Genomic DNA, 16,259 nt, shown 5'->3' with positions numbered 1-16,259 from the left:
CTCACCTTTGGTCTAGCATTGGCTGCTTCTCCTCATGCCATTTGTCCACAGCCCTTGTGATCTCATCCATGCTCATGACTCCTCCTCTTTCAAACCAAGCTAGGACACATCTTTGCAGAGGTTCTCAGGCCACTGCCTCTGCTGCCACAGTCACTGACCTGCAGGACCTGTCACTTCTGGGGTGCAGATCCCCTAGTCATGAGGCCTATAGAAGGCAATGGCTCACGCACCTCATCCTTCTCTCCATGTCAGCTGCTTCCCTCTCTAGCTTCCTTCCAAGTCATCCCACCAGTTCTCTATTCACTTAATAAAAATAAAGCCTTCACCTCTCTGGGTAGGGGAAACCCATGCTCCAGGACTTGAGGCCTGGCTATCCAATAGGAGGAGAGGGATATTTCATTTTTTTCATTATGAACCTACAGAAAAAAAGGGGCAGTTAGTTTGTGTTTTTTTTTGGTTGGGTCTCACTTTGTCACCCAGGCAGTGGTGTAATCTCAGCTCACTGCAGCCTCAACTTTTGGGGCTCAAGCAGATCTCCCACCTCAGTCCCCCAAGTAGCTGGAACAACAGGCACATACTACCATGCCCAGCTTTGCCATGTTGACCAGGCTGATCTTAAACTCCTGAGCTCAAGCAATCTGCCTGCCTCAGCCTCCCAAAAGTGCTGGGATTACAGGTGTGAACCACCATGTCCAGCCTGGGGCAGTTAGTTTCTTAGCCTGGTTATTCTATTAGACTGCTGCATGGGTCTGGTTCTAAAAAGATAGAGGGTCCTGGATGTCTATTGTAGGTGAGATGGCTCAGAGGGTGATTAGTGCCTGCCAGTTGAGTGTGGTGACCTTGTGAGGGATGGGTCTAGTGGCAGGGAGCCAGGAGCTCCTGAAACAGAGGATGCCTCAGTGTCCTGGCGCTGTGCCCAGCCTGTCTGGGGCTGATCTCTTGCCAGCTGAAATGTGTGTGGTTACAGGAGAAAGGGCACCAGGTTGGGTGACAGAGCAGCTGTTTTCAGGAAGTGTGAGCCCAAAAGAATCCTGGCTTTGGGGCATTTGAGGGAGGTGGCAGTTTCAGAGAATCTGAAAGTCAGCCAGTAATCTACAACCAAGGAGAGAAGGCACCAAGCTCCACCCAGCCTCTGGCCACCAGCTGAGTGTGAATGGAAAATGGGCCTACTATTTTCTGTGTGTAACCTGCCCCTCCCCCAGGATTTTTAAGAAGTGCTTGGCCTTTATTTCTTGGTTCTCCTGAGAGCCAGATGTTCAATAATTTGAGTACATTTGAACTTGAAAATGTAAAAGCATCCTTCCAACTACATCCTCCTTTTCCTTTTAGGGCCAGAATGATGTAGTGGGAGAGCTTGATTCTGAAATCAAATGGAAAGTGCTTTTGTTTCTGGATGTTAGGAAAAAAAAATTGTCAAAGAGCCAGGCCTCATCTCTAAAAAGAAAATGTGAAAAGGGCTGTGAGTCTTGCTTAATAATTCAGAGACCAAATGGAGCCAAGAAGAAGCTGGAGTGAATGATCAGAGGTACCCGCACCCTTCTCCTTTTTTCTGCTTGCAAATGTCCTTGTTGGCAGCTGGTTAGAGAGAAGCAGTCCATGACAAATAAGCTAAACCATTCATTCGTTCACTTATTCAACAAAATCTTCATGACTGCCTCCTATAGCAGACATCTCTAGTGCTGTGGATGCAATCCAGAACCAGGCGTGTGTCCCTCTGCCTCGGGGACTTCAGGTTCTATGTCATGGTTCTCAAACTTGCATTTCCACCAGACTCGCCTGGATGACTTGTTAAAACACAGATTCCTGGGCCCTGCCCCTGGAGTTTCCAATTCAGTAGGTCTGGGATGACCTGAGCATTTGTCTTCCTGAACAGTTCCCAAGTGATGCTGATGTTGCTGGTCCTGGGACTGCCCTTTGAGAACCACTGAGCAAGGCAACCATGTCAGTCAACCATTTTCACCTCTCGGCAATACATGGCTCACTGTAGGAAATTCGAAGCCCTGGATAGGTTGCTAGTGACCTGAGCTTAGCAGCCCGAGAGCTATGGCCATCTTGGACCCACACAGCAAAGGGAATCAATTTCTTAAGGCACACTGACCTCTAGGGACACTGCCCAGAGGCCCTGGAACCACCCCGAGAGAGGAGGGGGTACAGCTTTGAAAGATCTGTTGACTTCTCTATGGAAATGGAGGCCTCACAGCACCACCATTTCACCACCAGGCCAGTGAGAGCCTATAGCTCTGGGAGCCTGAGTCTGGGCCATGGTGCAAGATAGGCTTCCACACTTTCATCCTTCCTCCACCTAGAGCCTCTGCTGATCCCTTCCTGTCCCATTCTTGACAACCCAAATAGCTCATTTCCCTTCCATGCTCACAGCTGGAGTAGGCAGGTGAGATCCCAACTGGGCCTCTGAGGCCTTTTCCACCTGAGTGGACACACGTAATATGGCATATGTCCACGTGTAATAAGGAAAATGGCAGATCATCTTGTGGGTCAAAATCTGTCAAAATCATGAGTTTTTCTTCTAACAGCTTTGTTAGCATATAATTTACAATTCACACCATCTAAAGTACATAATCAGTGTTTTTAGTACAGTCACAAAGTTGCATATCCATCTTCATAATCAATTTTAGAACATTTTCATCACTTTCAAAAGAAACCCTGTACCCTTTAGGTCACCCATCCCTCAACCATGCCTCAGCTCTAGGCAACAACTCATCTACTTTTTGTCTCTATCAATTTGCCTGTTTTGGACATTTTATACACATGGAATGATGCTATATGTGGCGTTTTGTGATTGGCTTAAAAATTACTTTTAACAGGGACATGGGACAACCTACATGTGAGTGCAAAAGATGGTTGGCAGAAAGACAAGGTGGGGACAAAGGGTTTAGATTTACTTAGTCATGGAGTCCCAGTTGTCTTAGGGTGCTAATTTCCACCTCAGGAGGCTGTGGTGGGGACTATGAAGGACCAGAGCAGGCTTGGTCCCAGGTGCTCAGGATAGGAGAACCTCTCTAGCAAAGAGAAGAGGCCTAGTGTAATATTGTAAAATATACATTTGGGCTGAGTGTGGTGGCTCACGCCTGTAATCCCAGCACTTTGGGAGGCTGAGGCAGGCAGATCACTTGAGGTCAAAAGTTTGGGACCAGCCTGGCCACCATGGTGAAACCCATCCCCGTCTCTACTAAAAATACAAAAATTAGCCAGGCATGGTGGCAGGTACCTGTAGTCCCAGCTACTTGGGAGGCTGAGGCAGGAGAATCACTTAAACCCAGGAGGCGGAGGTTTCAGTGAGCTGAGATTTCACCACTGTACTCCAGCCTGGGCAACAGAGTGAGACTCCATCTAAAAAAAATTATATATGCACATATATATGTATGTATATATATACATACACATAAAACCACTGATATATGTGTATGTGTATATGCATATATGTGTATGTGTATATGTATACATATGTATGTATATGTATATATGTATATATACGTATATACACATATGTATATGCATATACACATACACATATATCAGTGGTTTTATGTATACGTATGTACACGTATATACATATATATGTATATGTGTGTATATATGTGTGCGTGTATATATGTGTGTACATATATATATATATATATATATATAGAGAGAGAGAGAGAGAGAGAGAGAGAGAGAGAGAGAGAGTGAGAGAGTGTGTCTTATTCCAGTTTCCTAGCATACAACTCTTAAAATCCTTGGGAACTCCAAAGTCTTTCTATTTGCTACTGAGCTGACCCATTGCTGGCAGCCCCTAAACTTCAGGATGGGGGCTGGTCAGCAAAAAGACCAAGGCAGGATTAGAGGGATGTAATTTTCAGCCCTCCCCTAAATTCCTCACTTTATGCATCTCTTCATTTAGAAGAGAGAAGAGCTAAAGTTTGGGTTGATCACCAAAGGCCAATGGCTTAATCGTGCCTATGTAATGGAGTCTCCATAATAACCTGAAAGTTTCTGGTTCAGAGAGCTTCTGGACAGCTGAGCATGTAGAGGTTCTGGGAGGGTGGTGAACACAGAGAGGGCATGGAAGCTCCACACTCCATACCTCACCTTATGCATCTCTTCTTTCTTTGTAATATGCTCTATAAAAAACCAGCAAATGTGTTTCCTTGAGTTCTGTGAGCCACTCTAGCAAATTAATTGAACATAAGGAGGGGGGCATGTGAACCTGGATCAATAGCCAGTTGGCCAGAAGCACAGGCAAAATAATAAAACCACCTTTGCAAAGATGATGACAGTGAGAGAAATCTGACAAGGCTGACTCCATCTAGCTTCTGGCCTCACAGGCTGTCTATCTTCTCTCGTTTCTGGGCAGAGGCTGAGCTAACTATGGGAGGAAGTTTAGTTTATAGTTTAATTTGGAAGCAAGGATGATAATAGTCCCTCCCTAAAATGTGTCCCCTCCTTGTTCAGACACTGAACTGCCTTTGTAAGACTAATTAGGATTATGGGAGAGGACTGAATATTGCTAAAATATAGGCATAGTTTCTATAATTTCTTGCTGCTCAGGAGTCATGTGGCCAGAGGTCACAAGGTTTGCAACTTCTTCAGTTCCTCCTATAGTAGAACCTAAGATTGGTCTTTTGAGATCTTTTTCAGACTTTTGCATTCTGGAAACCGACTGACCCCACTGAGACTTGTGACTCATGACTTAACCACTCCTATGGTCCCCGACCCAGGAGCAGTCTCAGGGCAGGAGAACCATTTCCACATCCCCATGCAGCCCCAACCAGTCAGCAGCACCCATTCTCTAGTTCCCTGCCCACCAAACTATCCTTGACAAACGCTAACCTCTGAGCCCTCACGGAGACTGATTTGAGTGATAATATCAGTTGTTTTGTTTGGCTGGCCTTGCATTAATTAAACTATTTCTTTACTGTAGTACCACAGTCTCAGTTTTGTCTATGCAGTGGGCAGGCTATTATAATAACCTGGGGCTAGTGATTGACCTTGGAAGTTGGGGGAGTCTTGTGAGGAGGAACCCTCAATCTTTGGGATCTGACACTATCTCCAGGTAAATCATGTCAGAATTGAACAGCTGCTGTCTGCGGTGGAATTGCTTGCTTGCTTGCCTGCTTATTGGTGAGGAGAAATCCCCACACATCTGGTCACCCAGGTTTTCTGTGCTGATGGTTGTGGTATGAGAACAGAGGAAAAACTGTGTTTTTCCATTCATCTCTAGTGAAAAGGAGACCAACTCCGGAGCACTCTCAGATCAAATCTCATTGTGTATCAGTGGCATGCTCTGGCTTTCGAAAAGTTTAGCTAAGGTTATGTAAGAGGTATTTTCCCTGCCTTTCATCCAGGAGATTCTGTCTGAGTGCCAATGTCAGCAAAGCAGTCCTCTAGGCTCTTCCCACTGAAGAGGTAGAGAAATGTTCAGCCACTTTGAGATGGCTCTGGTTGCCTAATCTAGGGTCCTTTAACGATCTCTGTCTCCCTTAATGTTTCCAGATTTCTCCTGGCTGTTGTCTGGGCCTCTCCAGATTTCTTTGAAGGCCCTGAGCTGCCTGCCACCTGCCAGAGTCCCTGCTGCCTGGCGATTGCATTCACCAAGGCAGAAGGCTTCTGCCTGCTCCATGTGAGCCCCACCATGGCAGCAGCCCCACTTTAGTTCCCCATGAGAAGTTTCACCATCAGGAACCCTCTCTTGTTCTCTTCAGACCCTGCTTGTCCCCAGTGGGTATACTGGGGGAAACCCAGAACCCAAGGAGGGTGGGTTGCTGAAATGACCCTCCGCCCTAGCCTATGTCTGGAGTGGAGGCTCTTTCAGTGGTCACGTTTTCTGCTCAAGCCCGTGACAGGAATGGCAGGAACCCACCCAGGGGGATTGAGGTCTCCCAGGATCCTTCTCTCCTGTCCAGACACTCAGACCACAGAGCTGTGATTCCCGTTATTATCCATACCATCACATCAGTGGTCTGGGGCTTTCTCAACAATTGCAGAACAGAGCACGGGGTCTGGAGCAAGGGGAGGGGCTGAATTCCTGCCCTCTGCCATGCTGGTCCTCCACTTAGCAGAGTTCGGGTCTGGGAGTAGAGGCACCTGGGGCACAGGACTTGGGGGAAGCGTGAGAAGGACATGGAGGAGGGAGGGCCATGAGAGCTTCCCTTCCTTGAACTGTGCCAGTGAGGTGTGAATCCAGCAGCCCAGGGCAGGGATTGGGCGGCTGCCAGAGAACAGTCACCAGAGGAACTGTGGGGCACCCGCCCTCCCTGTGGGTGTGGGAAGCAGGCTGAAGGTCAGGCAGACGCCCCCGCTGCGGGTGGCTGAGGAGGGTCTGCTTGTTGGCAGCACTGTCAGCCTAGATAAGCTCAGTGTGGGGAGGCAGCCAGGGAAACAGAAACCACAGCTCACAGCCCTGATGCAGGCCCTGGGCCCACTGGCTGGAGAGGCCTGAATTATTAAGCCCGGGAGAGAGGCCGGTTGGCACGAAGGCCAACAGGGCCGGATCAGCTCCTCCCAGCTCTGTTTAGTCACCTGGGAGGTGAAGAACTCAGTGGGCCCTGGTTCTGGTTGCCCCAGCGTGACCAGCACTGTAAACAGGGTGTCTGGCTGGTCTGGCACAGGCTGCAGCCAGGGCTGTCCCTGCCCCGCCTCCTACCAGCCCCTCCTGGATTTTGTTTACAGGCTCCCGCCTCACCTTCCTCTCCCAGCCCAGAGTCTCTCTGCTGAGCACATTTTTAGCATTCCCTCAGAGCAGCTTTGCTTTTTCCCCTTCCTATAAAAGGAGACCCTGCAGCTGCAGGCGCGCCGTGGTTTCCGGAGCCTTGGCTGTCATGGGGCCAGTCACCAGGGTGCACCTGCACTCGGTTGCTGTCCCGGGGTGCTGGCTGGAGAGATCCCTTCCACCCAGCTGAAGGGGTCTGGAGGAGGCCAAACCCACTCCTACATCTGCTCTGGGCTCGCTTTGGAGTTTCCTTCTGAGCAGTTAGGGCGAATGTGTCCCATTTCCAATGTCTGAAAGAGAAAGGCTGAGGAACCCACCCAAAGTCATGGTGGTTGGAACGGTGCCCATGAAACCTATAAGGAGAGGCCAGGTCCCTGGCTATACCACCTGCCACAGGTCTAGAACCCTGGGGCAAGAATGAATCTGATGGGCCTGAGGATGATCTGGGAGGTCTGTGGAACCAGAAAGCCCTGTCTGGTTTTCTTTCCTGCTATCTTTTCTGCAAATGCCTATATTATTTCAAAACCACTGATATCCTGCTAGGATGCAGACCAGCTACTTCCTTAGGACCACAGGACATCCCTGGGCCTCTCTCTTCTTTGATAGCACAGCTCACTGTTTCCTCCCTGGCACAGCTGTGGGCCTCACATTCCTATTTTCTTTCCCTTGGGAAATAGGAATGGGAAAATTGTTCGGGAAAATTGTCCAACACTTGAAAATGGAGCAGAGATTCCTGCAGGTCCTTTGAGTCATGCTGGCTTTGGGCATTGTCTGGCATGCCTGTGGAAGAGGATTACCCACCTTTCTGGGGGTAGACCTTCTTCTAACTTGCTATTTTCTACCAATTAGGTTATTTTGCAACTTCATGACAAAGGCCTAGGAAACTGATAGGGGTGCAGTCTTGTTTTATAGTGATATAAATAAAACTATTTTAGTCAAAAGGCCAGGGAGGACATTCATTCTATTTTATGGAATTAAGTATTGCCTCATAAATAATTGTAAAAAAGGAAAAGAAAAAAAAAAAAAGGCTAAGGCCAGGCACGGTGGCTCACGCCTATAATCCCAGCACTCTGGGAGGCCGAGATGGGCAGATCACCTGAGGTCAGGAGTTTGAGACCAGCCTGGCCAACATGGTGAAACCCCGTCTCTACTAAAAATACAAAAATTAGCTGGCATGGTGGTGGGCGCCTGTAATTCCAGCTACTTGGGAGGCTGAGGCAGGAGAATAGCTTGAACCTGGGAGGTGGAGGTTGCAGTGAGCCAAGATCGCGTCACTGCACTGCAGCCTGGGCGACAGAGCAAGACTCCATCTCAAAAACAAACAAACAAACAAACAACAACAAAAAGAAAACAAAGAAAAGAAAAAGGCTAAGATTTTATATAAAGTGATTTAACAATATTACTTTAATATTCTTTCTTTCAGTGATTATAACTATTTCAATGTCTCCTACATTTTTTAAAATCAGCTCTACCATCCTGTTGGTTTTCTCACTCATTAGTTAAATACTTTTTAGATACATGTTCATTCTATATTTGTGTGAAAGCCATGTTTTAAAATTGAGGGTTTTTCATGTACAGTCCTAGAATTCTAACCCATATATAGTTGTGTACCTGCTACCCCAATTAGGATACAAAACAGGTCCATCATCCCCCTGAAAAACTCCCTTGGGCCATCCCTTAGAACCACATTTTTGACTTTTGGGAAATGACTCTTTCACAGGATGCAGAGGGTTATCAGTGACTAGAGAGTTGTGGGTGTGCCTGTCTTTATCAATTCCCACAGCCTTACCTGTGGAGATGCCCTGTCTGTCAGGCCCAGGGAAAAGCCTGGGGCCTGAGGATTTGGCTCCGTTACACAGCGTACTGCCCTCCCTCCCAGGGCTTCCAAGATCTGATTGAATTAAACATGAGAACGAAGAGAGGAAAACACGCCTTCACCTGCAGAGTGCTTTGGGGATGTCTCCAGGTGTGGGTGGTGGGGTCAGCCGCAGGACGGGTAAATAACCGAAGGGAACATTGGCACCCAAGTCAGATGTCCCCTTGGCCCCTTCCCTCAGGAGAACCTACCCTTTCCTCACCAGGGATCTGGTGACATCCAGGCTTCCCTGCAAGGGCGGGAGGGACTTCGTGGAGCGGTACAGCCACAGAAGCAGAGGAGGAAGGGGCTCTTGGAGTGAAGTTGCTGGGAATTAAGATGTGCTGCTCTCATCGCCTGGGTGTTACTTCAGTTGGAGAAAAAAGAGACTTCACCATTTCTCTTTGTGCAGTGTTATCGTCAGCAAAGAGGTCTGGGAACATGGTATACGGGAGGAGGGAGCCAGGGATGCAAGTGGCCAACCACGCTCAGGGAGGGGGAGCGAGGCATAGGGATGCTCCCAGATAAAACTCCTCAATCAAACTGAGTCAGATACACATATTCTCTCTCTCTCTCTTTCATATTCTCTTTCTCTCTATCACTGAGCTATTTTTCACTCAGCATTCAGAGCCTGTGGTATGTGTGGATACTAAGTAGGACTTCAGGTCTTCATAAAAGTTCATAATTCTGTCTTTAATGCCCTCCCTTTAACATGTATTTTGTTGGCCAGGTGCAGTGGCTCATGCCTGTAATCCCAGCACTTTGGGAGGTCGAGGTGGGTAGATCACTAAGTCAGGAGTTCAAGACCATCCTGGCCAAGATGGTGAAACCCTGCCTCTACTAAAAATATGAAAATTAGCCAGGCATGATGGTGGGCACCTGTAATCCCAGCTACTCAGGAGGCTGAGGCAGAGAATTGCTTAAACCCGTGAGGTGGAAGTTGCAGGGAGCTGAGATTGGGCCACTGCACTCCAGCTTGGGCGACAGACTCCGTCTCAAAAACAACAACAACAATAACAACAACAAAAAAACAAAACCAACATGTATTTTGTAGCCTTTTATTTGTCTTTACTGGCAAATGGAAAAACAATGAAGGAGACTTCCTTGGGAGTTGCTGCATCTAACTGGTACCCTTACCCTCTCCAGAGGCCTCCCCTTCCCTGCTGCGAGAGGCGTGTGCGGGCCTGGTAGGAAAAGGAGTCTTGGACACTGGCTCCAGGGCTCCCTAGCCAGCCTTGCGGGCTTTGTGGCAATCCTAACACTCAATGGTGTGCTCTGCTCTGACTTCCAAGTTCTCTTTTCGTAAGAATGTGTCTTATCTCTAGGGTGACTGTGTAACTTTTAGCTTTCAAACCATGACATTATTAAGAGTGAAAGGAGATGAGAATAATAATCACTCTGGGACCATGTGTGTCAACTGGGACTGTGGCAGGCAGGCAGCAAAGTATAGTCACTCCTATCTTTCAGAGTAAATTGGGAACTTTTTCTATGAAGGGGCCCAGTCTGTTCTTCTGTGATAAGATATACTTGGCCTTTGTACCCAGAGAGATGAGTGTCTTTTGCATGCCAATGAGATGACTGGTAGCTGGGGGTCCCTAGATAGCTTCAGGATGGGGGCTGCTCTCCAGAAAGACCAAGGCAGGAGGAGGGGGTTGGAACTCTCAGCCCCATCCTGGACCTCCTGGGAGAAGAGAGGGGCTGGAGATTGAGCCAATCACCAATGGCTAATGATTTAATCAATCATGTTTAGGTAATGGGATCTCCATTGACAGTGGGAGGAACTCCAAATAGTGAGGTTCGGAGAGCTTCTGGGTTGCTGAATATGTTGAGATCCTGGGAGGGTGGCATGCCAGAGAGAGCATGGAAGCTCCACACTGCCACCAGCACCTTGTCCTTTGCATTCCTTCCATTTGGCTGTTCCTAATTTGTATCCATTCTGATAAACTGGTAATAGTAAGTAAAGTACTTTCCTGAGTTCTGTGAGTCCTTCTAGCAAATTATCCAACTTGAGGAGGGGATTGTGGAAACTTGATTTATAGCTGGTTGATCAGAAGTACCGGGGACAACCTGTGACTTTCGACTGGCATCCAAAGTGGTGGCAGTCTTATGGGACTGAACCTGAAACCTGCAGTGCCTGCACTTACTCCAGGTCCAATCCAACATATTAGTTAGTCCCACATAGTGAAAAGAATGGAATGGAATTGTAGGATGCAATTCCTATGGAGAGTCAGAGACCTCCTTGGAGTCCTCTTCCGCATTGGTCCTAGAGCTTTGTTAGGAGATGCTTAGTAAACACTGACTGATGCCTGCTTCTTTAAGGTGCTTTCTTCCCAAGAAATTCAACTCGGTGTCTTTTGCATGCCAATGAGATGACTTGTGGCCAGTTAATCTAATTGACAAATTTAGAAGAAGCTTCTTGGTTTAGGTCAACATTTTATTATAGGTTGGGCTAGCTTTGGTTGTTAAATATCAACTGTTGTGAATGAACACTGAGAGACAACAGGTGACTTGTGATGGAAGGAGACTCTTTCAGAGAAGCCAGCCAAGGTCAGGCTACTGCAGGTAGCATTTGTCTGATAAGTTACAAGTATGTGGCAGAGGCTCTTGGGACCCGAGTTGTGCTGGAGACAAGAGCTAAGTGTTGCAATGGCCAAATGGAATTCCTGGTATCCACTTTGTGTGAGAACCCACTAGGACTTTTTGAAGAAATGAAGGTAATTTTAAGGACTGACTACAGGATTCTGGGAGAACAGGTTTACATGTCTACAGGAAAAAAAATAAAGACAAGGCCCGGCGTGGTGGCTCACACCTATAATCCAAGCGCTTTGGGAGGCCGAGGTGGGTGGATCATGAGGTCAAGAGATCAAGACCATCCTGGTCAACAAAGTGAAACCCCGTCTCTACTAAAAATACAAAAATTAGCTGGTCATGGTGGTGTGTGCCTGTAGTCCCAGCTACTCGGGAGGCAGAGGCAGGAGAATTGCTTGAACCCAGGAGGTGGAGGTTGCGGTGAGCCGTGCCATTGCACTCCCGTCTGGGTAACAACAGCGAAACTCCGTCTAAAAATAAATAAATAAATAAATAAATAAATAAATAAATACAAAAGTGACTTTAACCTGTGAAAAATATGCTTGGATGGGCAAAAAATCACTCCATAATAGAAGGCTGTAGTTTGAGATTTATGGTGGGGAGTCTCTTGCAAATATCCCTGGGGGGTTGATGGTGGTTGATGTGGTTGATTACTTCTGACCCAGCCCTGGTAGAGGAATCCAGGAGGCCCTAAGGAAAAGAAAAGAGGGCCGGGAGCAGTGGCTGACGCCTGTAATCCCAGCACTTTGGGAGGCCGAGGCAGGCGGATCATGAGGTCAGGAGCTCAAGACAATCCTGGCCATGGTGAAACCCCGCCTACTAAAATACAAAAAATTAGCTGGGCACAGTAGTATGCGCCTGTAGTCCCAGCTGCTCAGGAGGCTGAGGCAGGGGAATCGCTTGAATCTGGGAGATGGAGGTTGCAGTGAGCCAAGATCGTGCCACTGCACTCCAGCCTGGCAAAAGAGCAAGACTTCGTCTAAAAAAAAAAAAGAAAAGAGGGCCAGGCATGGTGGCTCATGCCTGTAATCCCAGCAGATGGGCAGATCACTTGAAGTCAGGAGTTTGAGACCAGCCTGACCAATGTGGTGAAACCCCGTCTCTACTAAAAATACAAAAATCAGCTGGATGTTGTGGCATGCACCTGTGATCCCAGCTAGCTACTTGACAGGCCGAGGCAGGAGAATCACTTGAACCTGAGGGTGGAGGTTGCAGTGAGCTGAGATCCACTTCACTCCAACTTGAAGGACAGAGTGAGGCTCCGTCTCCAAAAAAAAAAAGAAAATGAAAACAGCAGAAGTGGTCCTTTTGGAGCATTATAAACCAGTTGTGAATACTGATCAGGAGAGACATCTCTTCTGCCTCAAAGGGTTAGAAACTGGCAGGCTGTGCTCTACCACATCCCAAGAAGCACAGACACATAACGAACACCAAAGAGAAACCTTCCCAGCAAATGGCAGCCAAGTGTTGCATCCTAAAATCAGAATATCATGATGGTTTTTTGTTAGAGGAAATCCAACGTCTTAAGGAAGGGGACTCTTTGGTCTAATTGGCACAGGGGCAATGGGGTAGTGGCGTTCATGGTCAGAGTACATAGTGATGTCCTCGCTGGGGAGAGACAATGACTACAAAAACCTGGGAGCTGTGTTGTTAATGGCGAACACCGGCAGTGATGTATGGAGCTGGCAATATCACTGCTGGCCTTGATGATGGCCAGGTTGGTGCTCATACAAAACCTGCTGCTGATTCTAATGAAGCACAGTGGAGAATAGCCCAGAGAGACACCCAGGAAGGTGTTATCAGTGGAGACAGTGTTGATGAGATATCAGGGTCCTGCCAGGAGGAGGAGGCAGGGACCATGGGGCCAGGGCCTATGGTCAAAAATATTTATATTCACACTGCAGTTGTGACTCAGTCCCTTAGGATGCTGTGACTGGAAAACACATATTACACCATAACCTCCACTTCTTGAGTTCCAGTGATTCTCTTGCCTCAGCCTCCTCAGTAGCTGGGGTTACAGATGTGCCATGATGCCCTGCTAATTTTTTTGTATTATTTTTAGTAGAGACGGGGTTTTGCCATGTTGATTCGGCTGGTCTCGAGCTCCTGACCTCAAGTGATCCCCTGCCTCTGCCTCCCAAAGTGCTGGGATTACAGGCTGAGCCACTGTGCCTGGCCCTTTATGATTTTTGATATGCAGCTCATACTCAAAATTACTGCTTGGCTTCTTTGCCACAGAACCTTCCTTCTCTGACAGGGCTTCTCATTGGGTCTCAGTGGTAGACACTCTGAAGGATGTCTGCCTCACTCTTTGAAGCGAATTATTTTGTGTATCACCTTGATCCTAAATAAGGTCAGACAATCCCAATATGCTCTAAACATTTGTTCAAATCTTATTAAACTATTTTCATGTAGTATAATAAAATGCTATTAATATCTCTTGGTTTAATTCTTTATCATTTTGCATGTGGTGACATTGACTGAGCCCAAGCTCTACCAACTCTGCCTTTGTTTTTTTCTTTTTCAATGTTTAATTTTGGAAGTACTTAGTAGGTATACATCCTTGTCATTTTGAAATTAAAATGTGTCTTTAGGCTGAGCCCACACTTGTAATCCCAGTACTTTGGGAGGGTGAGGTGAGAGGATTGCTTGAGCCCAGGAGTTTGAGGACAGCCTGGGCAATTTAGAGAGACCCCATTCCTACAAAACAAAAAGTTAAAAATTAAAAAACAAGCCGGGCGCGGTGGCTCAAGCCTGTAATTCCCGCACTTTGGGAGGCTGAGGTGGGTGGATCATGAGGTCAAGAAATCGAGTCCATCCTGGTCAACATGATGAAACCCCATCTCTACTAAAAATACAAAAAATTAGCTGGGCATAGTGGCACGTGCCTGTAATCCCAGCTACTCAGGAGGCTGAGGCAGGAGAATTGCCTGAACGCAGGAGGCAGAGGTTGCGGTGAGCCGAGATCACACCATTTCACTTTAGCCTGGGTAACAAGAGCAAAACTCTGTCTCAAAAAAAAAAAAATAAATAAATAACAAATATATCTCTTAGTGATTTTTTCTTTTTTAAATTACATATTCACTGTAACAAAAAAGTTTGAGATATGGATAGGCAAAAAGAAGAAAATTAAAAATACCCCTAGTCCCATTCTCAGAGTTAGCCATTGCTTACCACTTGATGTATTATTTCCTTCCAATCTTTTTCTGTGTATGTACATGTGAATATTTGTGTATAAAAACAAACACACACCTATAAGACATAAATAAGATGTCCAGCTACCTCAATAACTGGATTATTTGTTTCTAATACATATGCTTTGTCATGTTTTGCCTATTTTCATTTCATAACCATCTGTTCTTATTTATGATGGCTATTCTTTCATTTCGTTCTCTGAAGTTTTATGTATACATTTTAAAGGCCCCTTCAAGATTGTCTATTATCTCTAGTTCCTTAAGTTTAAATTTTCTTGTTGCTGATCTATTCTCGTCTATGAGCTTGTCTTTCATGGGAGTCATCTTGGGGACTTCTCACCTGTGTGGTCTGGGTTGTAGAGGGAGGATTCCGGTGAGGAGGTTTCAGTGTTTTCCTATGGAATAGAGCACTGACTCCAAACGAAGTCTGTGGCTAGTGGACCAGGTCTGTTGACTGTTTCTACTGATAGCTGGACAGATGGCTTGTGTTTAGCCACAGCCTTGGGTAGCCTTCTTCCTGAAGGGGCAGCATGGTCCTGACTCCTGGACTCACAGCTTCCTGGTGCATGTGGGTCTCATGACTCATTGAAATCTCAACCACAGCTCGTCCAGTCTGAGTCTCCTGTGGGCCTTCTGGCTTTAGCTCCCATTTACAGGCATGCTTTATTTTATTATACTTTGCTTTATTGCACTTTGCAGATACTGCATTTTTTACAAATTGAAGGTTTGTGGCAACCCTGCATGGAGCAAGTCTATTGGTGCCATTTTTCCAACAGTATGTACTCATTTCATTAGCATTTTTTAGCAATAAAGTATCTTTTAATCAAGGTATGTACATTGTTTAGACATATGCTATTGCACACTTAATAAACCACAGAATAAGGTAAACACATTTTTATATGCAGTAGGAAACCAAAAAATGTGTGTGACTTGCTTTATTGTGATATTTACTTCATTGTGATGATCTGGAACTAAACTGGCACTATGTCTGAGGGATGCTTGTATGCCTTTGCTCCTACTCTGTCTCTGGAGTTTGTCCTTTCTTGCTTGGAGCTTGGACATAGCAATCTAAAATATGTTTTTATATTTTATTAAGTTTTTCTATGCATTTGCAATAGGAGGTGACAGTAGTACTGGGAGTTCCCCCTGTGCTCAACCTGTTGACCTGAAATTCAACACCAGTTATACTGATGTTGGATGATTTGTGTTTGTTCTCCATACATCCAACATTTTCTTAACTACTTTAATTGCTTGGTCATTTTTTTCCATGTTCACTAGAATTATCTCACAGTTTTCCTGAGCTGGAACAATTTTAAGCTTCCATGATGTTTCTAACTGATCTAGTAGCTCCTTAAAGCTCTTGTTTTCATCCTGATTTTTTTCCTTAGCTCTGAATTTCCTTTGCATTTCACTTGATGGACTTATCAAGTCATCCTTGGGTTCTTGTTTTACTAAATTCCAAAAGCATATTAAATATTTTAAAATTAATTATATACTAAGTTAATATAGTTTATTAATTGTTAAATTAATATAATTAATTAAATTAATATGAGTAATTAAGTATTAAATGTTCTTATTGGTTCTACAATGTGACGCATTGTCAAAAGTTTTCTTCTGTACTTGGGAGAGTGATTTCTTCCAGTCTGGATATCTGGATATGTCTTTTTCATGTTATGTTTCTTGATTTTGTTGTTTGTTTTTGAGACAGAGTCTCACTCTGTCACCCAGGGTGGAGTTTCAGTGGTGCAATTATGGCTCATTGCAGACTCTACGTCTTGTGCTCAATTTATCCTCCTTCCTTGTCCTCCAGAGTAGCTGGGACTACAGGTGTGTACCACTACACCCAGGTAATTTTTTCTATTTTTTGTAGAGACAGAGTCTCACTATGTTGCCTAGCCTGGTCTCCAACTACTGA

This window comes from Callithrix jacchus, chromosome 14 (assembly GCF_049354715.1).
Source record: "Callithrix jacchus isolate 240 chromosome 14, calJac240_pri, whole genome shotgun sequence".
NCBI classification, from domain to species: domain Eukaryota; kingdom Metazoa; phylum Chordata; class Mammalia; order Primates; family Cebidae; genus Callithrix; species Callithrix jacchus.
Note: the sequence above shows the minus strand (reverse complement) of the source record.